The following is a 9,091-nucleotide window of genomic DNA, read 5'->3' on the forward strand; positions in this document are numbered from 1 at the left end:
AGATGCTGTCTCAAAAAAAATTAAAAATTAAAAAAGCTGAGGATGTATCTCGGTGCAAAGGTCCTGGGTTCAACACACACACACACACACACACACACACACACACACATGACTGGATGGAAAATCCCAGCCTCCGGGAAGCGCCAGTTCTAGGCCACCTGGAGAGAGGCCCTCAGGCCAAAGGTGATGAATCACACACAGGAAGGGGCCCTCACGGCTCTGTGTCCAGGAGGCTTGGCTGTGGATCCCTCCCAGCGCTGCAATCCACTGGCTGTGTGCTGTGTGACCCTAGGCGAGTCACTGAACTCTCTGGCTCAGCTCCATCGCCTTCCTTGGCAGGAAGTGGAAATAGTGACAGAAGCCGCTGCAGCCCACACAGGCGCGGAATCCAGCCCCAGCCCCTGCAGTGGTGAGTGGGGCCCTTCTCCCTGGGCCAGCCCCTGCCCTGCCCAGCACCCACCTGCGCCTCCACCTCCAGCTCTCTCTTGACTCAGGACCCCAGGAATGGGCTCCTCCCCAGACCAGGGACAACTGGGTACTGCTCGCGCAAACTCTACCCCTGCCCAGAGCCGAAGCCCTTTGGAAAGCCTTGATTGCAATAATTTGGGGTAAAATACTACCACCGGCCCCGAGAGGACGCTGACAAGAGGATTAAACGAGATGAGGTCAGGGAACCCCAGAGCAGAGCTCATCTAGAGTTGGCTGGGGGGAGGGGAGGGAGAGGCTACGTGCCCCTCCCTTGGCTAACTGCTAAAGCAGGCAGAGTCAATGGAGAGGAACCAACGTAGCTGGGTGTGTGGCAGTCTCCTGATAGCATAGCTACTCAGGAGGCTGAGAAGGGAGGATCACAACTTGAAGGCCAGCCTCACCGACTTCATTCGCAAGCCATGGACTATTGGACTACATTTCCCAGCATCCCTTGGGGCTGGAGGTCACGTGACTAAGGTCTGGCCAATGGGGTGAGAGTGTACTCAGCTCCAGCAGGGTCCCTCCCTCTCTAACTCTCTTTTTCTATTGGTTGGGCCACGTCTTCCTAAAAACTCATTCCCGAGCCCAGGAAGCCACCACAGTGAAACAAAAAGGGCTGGTGGTGTGGCTCAGTGGTGAGCAGCTGCTTAGCATGTGGGAAGTCCTGGGTTCCATCCCCAGCACAAGAAAGGAGAGACAGACGCATACTGTCAGGGTTTCCAGGAAACAGAATGCAGCTCAGTGCTGTGCGCTCTGAGGACCTGTGCCCGAGCCCGTGCCCCCGCCTACAGGGAACCTCGCGCCTCTTCTTTCCAGGTGCATTCACCGCTAGAAAAATCTCTTCCGCTGCCTTCCTTTCTGCCCTGTTGACCACTTCCCACTCTGCATCTCCTTTTATTTTTATTTCTTTCTCTCTTTATTTTGCAGTACTGGGGATTGAACTCAAGACCTTGAGCTTGCCAGGCAAGCGTTTATTCTACTGAGCTATCGCCCCAGCCCTGCACCTCCTTTTAGCTAGACAGAAAGCTGCCTTAGAATGAAGGACTGGGGCACCCAGCTCTCACCAAGGGATGTCCACAGTGCCCACCTGTGGCTGGTGTTTGTAACCTCCGTGTGTGTGCGTGCGTGCGTGCGTGCGTGTGTGCGTGCGTGTGTTGCACTCTGACCCAGACGGCATGTGCATCTGAGGTGCTTGCAAGGCCTGGCATTGGCACTGTGCATTCACGCGCCAGTTCTTCATGTGGAAGCTGCTAAGGAACCTACTTTGCTTCCGGCTTCTGCCTGCAGACCCCTTCAACAATGTCCGTATGGTATCGCTTGATGAGATTTGACAGCGTTGGTGCAGAATCTGAATCTCAGGGCTGGGCCCAAGTCTGCCTGTGATGGGGCGCTCTCTCCCTTCCTCTCCAGGCTGGCCTTCGGCACCTGCCCTCCGGGATAGTCCTAGCCTGGCCTCTAATGCCACATACATCTGAGCCTCTGACCACAGCATGCCAACAGGATCTTGGGGATCTCCGAGGTCATGTGGACACTCGGCAGCATCACAGCCTCGGCCTCATCTCCAGGACAGCCAGCGTCCACTGTTAAACTAAGACCCGCCCAGGACAGTGATGTTCCCCACTTATTTTTCCTGGTCCCCCACCCACAAAAAACAAATACAAAAAAAAAAAACTATTTCTTCTTTATCACATTCTCACTCCTTTTTTGAACACCTTCTTTGGGGTCTCTGGGAAAAGGGCTGAATAACTGAGGTGGGAGATTGGACAGACTATGAGGACTGGTCCCCAAGTCTTTTTTTTTTTTTTTTTTTTTTAATGTATTTAGGACAGGGTTTACAGGGTCTCACTACATAGATCGGACTCAGTGATTCTCCTGTTCTCAGACTCCCAAACGCTGGAATTACAGGTATGTTCCACCATGCCCAGTCTCAATCACCGGCTCAGTGTGCCCCAAGGGCGGGTGCAGCACAGCATACCTGGGATCAAAGGGGCTTCAGTCCGCTGTGCTATCTGGCCAGCCTCTGGTCCCCAAGTCTTGAGCCCATGGCAGAGTCCCTCCTGAGCCCAGCCCCGGCCCAGCCTGCCCTGCGCCCTCCCCACCATTTCCCAGTGGGTGGGAACCAATTGACCTCACCTTCTGGGAGTTTGTGGGTTAGCTCAGTTGTTTAAGCGGCTGCTTCAGCAAACCCAGTCAGGCCCAGGGGGCTGCAGTTCGATCCCCAGCTCCACATGCTTTACCAGACCCGCCCTTAAGGCAGCCTGAGCCACTACTCACCGCCCCCCCCAAAAAAAATTCTTCACCTTCTGGGACCTCCCTGGGCTCCGTGCTGATCCAGAGCCTCTGGTCCGATGTTCCTTTAGCCAAAGAAATATGGCCCCAAGAATCCTCCTGGCTGAGACTCTCATCCCCTGAGCCTCAGAGGTGGAATGGATGAAGAAAGGAAGGAGGGTGGGAGCATGCGTGAGAGGTGGCGGTAACCACCCAGCACTGCACCTTGCAGTCTTAGCTGACTTTGGCAAGCTTTGAGGATTTATAAGCAAATATTTGTAGGTGGCCTGGAATGACTCAGAGTGAGCTGGAGGATCACACAGTTTACTGGGCTGTTCACACAGGCCCAGGATGGCTTAGGTGAGTTGTAAGTATGAATGAGCTGGAAGCTGGAAATCCCTCTTTGCTGCCCAGTGCTAATAATCTAGGGCTGCTGTGGTGGCTTCATAGGTTTGGGGACGTGGTTCTAGGAAGACTTGGTCCCAACCAACAGAAAAGAAAGAGTGGGGGGGGGGAACTCTGGTAGAGCTGGGTACTCTCACCCCATTGGACAGATCTTGCACGTGACCTTGTTCAGTCCAAAGCATGCTGGGAAATGTAGTCCTATATTCCATGACAATAAAAAGATATAGAAAACTAGTAAAAGGACCTACACACCTCTCTGCGTCCATTTTATTTAAACTCAGGTGCCCCTCAGGGCTTTTTCTATGCCCACTGCTCTAGAAGGCTGTAGTCCAGAATACCTAGGATGAGGCAGCCCCATCACCTTTTTTTGTTTTTTTGTTTTTTGAGACAGTCTCTCACTATGCATTTCCTGCTGCCCAGGCTGCCTTTGAACCACTAGTGATCTTCCTGCCTCAGCCTCCTGAGTACTGAGATTATAGGCATGTGCCACCATACCTGGCTTAGCATTTTTACATATGCACTGTTCTTAAAGTCTACACTAATTTATTTATCAGCACTGAGAATGGTAGAAATCCCTCTCTACAGGAAGTGGACTGTGAAGTCTCATGGGGTTTAGGGTGCCCATTTTTACCCCTAGCAGTCAGAACTGATGCCATGTCAAGTGGGGGCATCTGATTCTAGAGGCTGCGCCCCTAACCACTGTCCCACACTGCCTCGATTCTGGAGAAGTTCTGCTGGGGCCAGTTGGGTCAGGCCCTCCGCTCTGCCTGGCCGCAGTGTGGAACTGCCGATCCGTTTCACCAGAACTCCTACTGCCAAGCAGCTGGGTTTTGCAGGCGGGCACTCACCCACTCACCCTGATGGAGGTCGCTGGATCCTGTCCACCCATGCGCTTCCTATTTCTTCCAGAAGCTAGGCCCAGAGCAACAGATGTCTTTTCTTCTGGGAAGAGTACTAGGAATTGAACCCAGGACTTCACACTAAGTTACATGCCCAACTCTTAAAAAAAAAAAAAATCCAAAGTTGGCTTTGAACTTGGAATCCTCCTGCTTCAGCCTCCTGAGTAGCTAGGGTTGCAAGTGTGTGCCAGTCTGCCCAGCGAGGAGCAGTAATTCCCAAGTGTTGATTACTCTCTTGCCCTGATGTTGCTCTTTATGGTTCCCTGCGGTAATGTGTCCTCCACAAGCTCCAGAGCAAGAGCCATCACTCTCTGACCCCTTGTGCCCTCCAGGGCGGGCTCAGGTATACTACACAGGCAAGGCTACCTGAGCAGAGTGAAGGGGGCGCCTGGGAGATCCCAGGGTGTGCAAGGGCAGCTGTCACCCACCGTCAACCCTGGCATGTCCCCTTGGGGTCTGCCACATGCCTGTGAGCTCTGACCACAGAGAACAACACAGCTGCAGAAGTCCCTGGGCCAGGGACATCTGACAGTGCCACCATCTGGCCAAGGGCTCTCAGAGTGCCACCCATGGCCCCAGGGCCCAGCTCCCAGGGCCCCAGCGCTGACCAAGTTCCCTCATCAGGAACCCAGGGGAGAACCCAGGCCCTTCTCACCAAGCTGCCCCCCAAGCCCATTTTTATTTTGAGTCACGGTCTCCCCAAGTTCCCCAGGGTGTGATCCAACTGGCGGTCCTCCTGCCTCAGCCTCCCAGAGTGGTGGGATTACAGGCAGGTCCCATCACATCCAGCATCATAATCTTACAGCAGCTGAGGCAGGGGGCCCCCCAGACAAAGGGGAAGGAGAGGCCCAATCTCACCCACAGCTTCTCCCTGCTGCCCTCAGGCTGCCCTCACCCGCCCAAGATTCTCCCTGTGGCAACCCAGGGCTTCCTCCGGGGCACACGGCTGGGAGCAAGGGGGTCAATGAAGCGAGACAGAAACAAACAGACAAAGCAACAGGCCGCACGCAGCAAGGACAGGTCCAGGAAGCGTGTTTAATCGCGTGACACGGACGACATACAGCAGGCACGTGGGCGGTGGCCAGGCCATGCGACACAGCCCCGTCAGCTCTGGCAGCACTGCCAGGCAGGGGCCACCCCTCGCCCGCCCGGAGACACACACAGGACGGTGGCCCGAACAGAGTCCGGGAAGCTGGGAAGGCAAGCAGGAGAGGACACGAGCAAGCACAGCGGGACGCACCCCGGTCCTCTGGTCACCCTAGTCCTTAACGGCCCTGGGAGGCGGCCGTGTTCCTACGTGCGGGATGGGGAAACTGAGGCCCCAGAAGGGCCTTTCCCCGAGTCCTAGAGGAAGCTTGCAGCCAGGCGATGCGGGCAGGGCGTGTCCCACCCGCCCTCGGCCTCGGGAGACGAAGCCGAGTCTGAAGGCCGGGGATAAGACAGAGATGGGACCAGCTGTTTATTCAACAAAAGCCTTTTATTCATTCAAAAAGTAACCATTGGGTTTATTCCGCAGGTATTTTAAAAAAATAATAAAGGAGGGAGGACGGTCAAGGCTTGCTTCCCATCAGTGCCCCTGGGCTAAGTGACTCGCTAGCCCCTGAGCCGGCCTCAGAGGGCACCTGGGCGACACTTTGCCAATCAAGCGGCCGACGGAGCCCAGCCCCTGCAGCTGACCTCCACCCTGCTGGGTGGGGTTGGGGGCCCAGACGCTGTTGCCGCCCATCACCAGCAGGGGGAGCCCCTGCGCGTCCTTGGAGCCTGTCAAAGGGGACCTTGCCCTGGGAAGATGCGGCAGCCTTCCCTTCAGAACATCTGGAGAGACTCCAGGGGTCCCTGAGCGTCCTTCCCTCCTCCCCCCAAGAAGAAAGCATGTCCCCAAGAGCCCAGAGACTCCTGTCTAGGACATTAGCTGTCAAACTGTAAAGCCTTTAGAAGAGACATCAATACAGAGATGACACACATTCGCCTGGATGTTACTTTAAAAGTTGCCTGGTTAAATACTGGAAAATCGTGACATTTCCTAAGTCACCATCAACACAAAGTGGGAAGTAGATGCTGGAGAAGAGGCAGGGCCCTGCTCCTGGGGCCCGGGGGCTCGTGGCTCTGCAGGGGAACAGAGGGGCATCAACCAGGGTGGGACCGCAAGTGGAAAGCACACCGGGGTCACCCTGGAACCCAGAGGCTGCCACATTTACAGGGCTGGCAACAGGAAGGGACAGAAACAGAAGTGGCCTGGAGCGGAAATGGCCAGTGTCCAGATACCCACCAGGAAGGGGGTGTCCCTGCAGGCAACTCTGGGCTTCTCAGGGCATAAGCCAAAGGTGTGTCTGAGGCATGGGCCTGCTAGGCCACCGTCCTCAAGGACAGGACCTGCCAAGACCAAAACCACACCTGTGGCTCCACCAGACAGGCTGGGGTGCTGGGAGAAGGCCTGGCTGATGTGGGAGTGACTAGGAATGAGGTGCCAGTGAGAGAGAGCACGTGCTAAACCTGGACATGCCTCCTGGTTAGACAGCAGCCTCTTGGCCCCTGCTTGGCCAGAGGCCAGCATGGCTTCTGCAAAGCCGAGGTGAGATGGCCAGGATGGGCCCACAGTCACCCTGCAGCCCCGGGCCACGCAGCCACCCCTGCCATGGGTCCTATGGGCCTGGCAGGAGTGGGACGCAAATGCTACAGTGACCATGGTCAGGTTCAGACCTCCTGGCTGGTGGCTGGGTAGGAAGCCATCCTAGGGGAGCCCCAGAAGACCCCCTCCCCAAATCACCCTGGGGGGTCTCCTTCGGGATCCGGGCTGATAGTGGAGACAGAAAGCAGCTGAAGGCTCTGCCACGCTGCCCTATGGCAGGAAATGTCTTCTGGGTGCTGGCAGGGGGGCTCTGGCCCCTGGGGCAGAGATGGGACTGAGGACCTCTGGAGCAAGACCGAAGGCCAGCTCTGGCCCTCTTGAGGGTGGCCCAGGGGCCATGCTCTTCACTAAGAGGAAGCCAGGACTCACTGCAGCCTGCGCTTCCCTGCTTGCAAGCACACTTCCGGCCAGGGACCATCGGTGAGGACAAGTTGGGGCTGGGAGCACTGCAGGGAGGTGCAAGGTGTCATGGGCCACACTGGGCCCTGGGCCAGACCCCACATACCAGCAACCCACAGCCACATACACCTGAAGGTGTGGGCCAAGAGCCAGCTGGATGACACTGTGACTGTGACAGCGCCCACCTGTGCAGGTGCCGGGCCACCCCAACCACAGGCCCCAGCGCTGCAAACACAGGTGACAGGATTCCAAGCTCCGAATGCACAGTGTCAAGCTAGAAAGGCAGCTGCACACTCAGGGGTCCCAGGCCACCCTCCCAGCCCTGCTCAGTGACCCGGCTAGGGCCTGAGAGGCCACAGGCAGTCCTGCAGCCACCAAGCAAGGGGCAGGTTCGGCCGCAGACTGCTGCAGGTTCATCTGGCACTCTTGGGGACACTTCAAGGCCATCCCAGAGAAGTTTGCTGTGAGGGGCAGGAAGCGCCTCTCCTCCAGGCTTCCCTCCAGCGCCTGGGCAGAGCCACCAGGCAGGACGCCATGCAGTCCCTGCAGGAGGCAGCTGGAAGGGGCAAGAAGCACAGGAGGGACTCGGGGACAACATTCACCCTCCCACCAGTCTCCGCGAGAAAGCAGCAGCGCCCTTGACCTGTGTGGGGCTGCCCACGGGGACGGACGATTCCTTTCCCACACAGCTGCCAACACCAAGCAGGAGAAAGGGACAGGTGTGTTGCCTGCTTGTCCTTAAGCTAAAAAAGAAAAAACTGTCCCAGACCAGAGGGGGGCAGAAGAAAGGAGGCAGGGAGCAGCCGGCACGAGGGCCCAGAGGAGCTGGCGGGGGGACGGTGTGCGAGCCTTGGGGAGCCCCCCCTGCCCCTTTGCAGACAGCAAGCACAGTATCTGAAGAGGAAAAAAAGTGGTTTTTGGCTTCTTGGCCGCTGCAGGCCTGAACCTCACCAAGCGAGTGTGGTGTGGACACACGACCGTCGGGGCGCAGGGGCAGCAGCAATGTTAACTACCAATAAATAAAGGATGTCAGTTATATACGAGGATTAAAAAAAACCTCACTTTCCCCACAAAAGCACAATACTGTTATCACAAAAAAATAACAGGCGTCACCAGCCACCATCCCAGCCTCTCGGCGGCCTTACATCCAGAAGAGGAGCCGAGCTGCCTCCCGGGTGGCCCAGCCTGGCCACCTTTGCAGGGCGGCCAGGCCCAGCAGGTTCTCTGAGTCCCGAGGCCTTCTCCAAATCGGTCAGTGTCTTCTGAGACGGAAGGTAGTTTTGTTTTGTTTTGTTTTGTTTTGTTTTTCTGTTTAAAACATCCATTTGAAATAAAAAACCAAAGCGCACGCAGGCCAGGAGGAAGGAGGAGGCCGCCGCGCCAAGCAGCGAGTCCTGGGATCTGTGGAGGGCTGGAGCCTTTTCTGGTTCGGCTGTCGTGTTTCAGACAAGCGGAGGCGGCTGGCAATTGGAGCTGGTGGCTTCAGGTGGCGGTGGGCGCGGGGCAGGGGGCGGGAGAGCCAGGCCTCCTGGGTCAAGGGCGGCCGACTGTGTGTGGCTGCGGAAGGAGGCCGGGTGGGCACGGGAGAGGCGAGTGTTCCCGGGCGTCTGGAAGACACAGGAGGCAAGAGAGCTAGGTTAGGGGGTGGCCTAGGAGCTAATGTCATTCTGTGTCACAAGTCCTAAAAATGCGCTTCGTCTTGGACCCCTCCTGTGGGCTGACACATTTATGCCTCAGGAGAATAAGATGCTCACTCCAACATCCTCCATCAGGGCACCAAAAAGAAAAGGGGAGGGTGACAACTTAGGTATCGGACATCGGGGGCTGACTGAGTACATAGGAATACCCACAGATAAAGCAGTTTATGACCACCACAGGACATACGGCTGGGCATAGCAGAGCGCGGCTACAGGCCCAGCACTCGGGGGCTGAGGCAGGAGGGCTGCTGGAAACTCAAGGCAACCTGGGCTACACAGTGAGACCCTGTCTTACATAACAAAACAATATATTGAGCCAGGCCTAG

The 9,091-nt window shown here is 56.7% G+C and overlaps 1 protein-coding gene across 1 annotated transcript in view; it reads right to left on the reverse strand.

Annotated features, from left to right (window-relative positions):
- Positions 1 to 5,211: 5,211 nt before the first annotated feature.
- The window catches only part of Ncs1 (neuronal calcium sensor 1), a 33,539-nt gene continuing 29,659 nt past the window's right edge, over positions 5,212 to 9,091 (reverse strand). Inside the window, exon 8 of the mRNA XM_004640451.2 lies at positions 5,212 to 8,675. The gene's annotated coding sequence lies outside the window, so the exon portion shown is untranslated. The remainder of the gene's footprint in view (positions 8,676 to 9,091) is intronic.

This window comes from Octodon degus, unplaced genomic scaffold, assembly GCF_000260255.1.
Source record: "Octodon degus isolate 3935 unplaced genomic scaffold, OctDeg1.0 scaffold00123, whole genome shotgun sequence".
Taxonomy (NCBI): Eukaryota; Metazoa; Chordata; class Mammalia; order Rodentia; family Octodontidae; genus Octodon; species Octodon degus.